The following is a 2,123-nucleotide window of genomic DNA, read 5'->3' on the forward strand; positions in this document are numbered from 1 at the left end:
CACTGTACGAAGGCTCCCTCTGTACGAATCCACCCCACTCTCCCCTATTGTGCAAACGTTTAAAATTAAACTATATAAAATATGTTCGTCTGCCGCCGAATTTTAGTCGAACGTAAACTACGACTCAAAAAACGCTACGCGCAACTACGCTCGTCTGGCCTCACCCTAAGTATATGAATAATAAAATTAACGCAACTGCACGCATAAATTGTGACCTCACAATCTGTATTTAAAAAATGAACACGTTTCGAGTCTTTAAATATGCGTAACGAGAAATTGGGATTTTCCAGCGGTGTGTTTACGTTGTTGGATGATATCATCGTATGGCAATACGTGAGCAGTTTTGGGTCGAGGCATACAAGACTTGACAGCATTGTGGCAATATGTTCCCGAGTTTTAATGGTTTTCTGGTGCTCATCACTAAAACATTCACGTCAAAAGACGAATCATTATTTTGCTTTAGGAATATGTACCTACACAGTAATCTCGGCAGGTTTTATTTACAACAAGTTACTTACCGGAGTTCAGGTGGCCGGGGAATTTGATTAGAATCTCGAGTTCGGTTTTTGCGATTGTTATAGGAAATGTAACTATTTTTCATTGTTGACTGCCGTGAGTCAGCCGTGACCATCGGACCTGTAAAGCTTTGGTTTCTTTGAAAAAACAAATATGCTCATTTTAGATCCGAGAAACAGTTTCATTTCGGCAAGAAAAGGATTTCTAGGGATATCCCAGGTGTTATCATGCGATGTCGCTGGTGTCCTATTACTTTTTTATGCACTTTTTTTTAATACCAAGTGACGGGACGAACAAGTCGTACATCTGGTGGTAAGCGACACGCCTGTCCATAACTGTTGCAGTACCACTCAGAACTTTAAAACGCAAAGATGTTTTGTTAGATTGTGGGCACTGCCACTGCGCCCGTCATCCTGAGACATAAATTGACAAGTCCTATTGTGCCTGTAATTTCACCAGCACCTCTACCCTTCAAAACCGGAGCAGTAATGTTCACATTAATAGAAATAGGTAAAGTGGCAATACTTCCCTGGACGAGCTCTTTCACAAAGAGCTCTATTGCTACTAACTTTACCAGTCTTTGTTTCCCTTTCTTGTTTTCTACCCATTCAGCTTTCTTCCAAGTTTTAACCTCATTAATCTTGTTCTTTTTTAACATTTCCCACCAAATTTTGAATATGATATTTACTAACAATGTTACATTGAACAAAGCCGCTTGATTTAAACTTGAGATTTAAAATCTATATCATTCCCTGTATACCTACCTATCTTATTTGGTCAAAACTTTTACTGGCCCAAGCCTATTGGCCGCCATAAAGGAAGTGTTAATAATAATCTTATTTGTTAATAAGTTCTAACGGCGATCATTAAGTTAATTAGTTATTTGTTTGATCAATCAAATTTGATAGACACGTTCTTAAGTGACCAAATGACGTATGTATATGTCAGCAGAACACGAAATTGGGGTTTTCCAAATATTAACCGATTCGATGACATCACGCAATGTGTTTCGTGATCTGCACGTAGGTGTTCTTGTGTTATAGTATCAGTAAGAGAGCAAGGCTGTGACGGTGTAAATGTTTACAAAGACATTATCCACTTTAGCACCTTGGCCTTATTCCTGACTAGATATATCAGTACAATTGGGAGATACGAGCGATAGCCTCGCCTATGCTATGCATCGACGTTTTGTTCATTGCGGGCGAAGATAACGTATAGAGGTATAACCCATTACCCTTTTTTATACTGCCCTCCATGTCGTAACTAACGCATTTTGTATTTTGATAGGTAACTTTTGAGATATTGCCTTTAGTTCTTTTTTCTTTCAATGTCCATTTTTTACGCTGAATTCGCTGAAATTAAATAAGATTGTAGACTCATTTCGCTAAAAATATCGATTACGTTAGACATAAAACTTATAAATAAGGAAGGCTACACGGGCTACACCGACGTTTCATTTGATACAGGCAAAGACAACGTAGATATACCTACACCTATATATCTCGTCCCGTGTTTTTATTTGGCCTATTCTATTAGTCACTACCAGCTGTCCCTCCTGCAGGGCTAGCACGGTAAGGCGCGACCGCTTCTTGCCCGTGAACCACCTG

This window comes from Hyposmocoma kahamanoa, unplaced genomic scaffold (genome assembly GCF_003589595.1).
Source record: "Hyposmocoma kahamanoa isolate Upper Pololo Valley unplaced genomic scaffold, ASM358959v1 210, whole genome shotgun sequence".
Lineage (NCBI taxonomy): Eukaryota > Metazoa > Arthropoda > Insecta > Lepidoptera > Cosmopterigidae > Hyposmocoma > Hyposmocoma kahamanoa.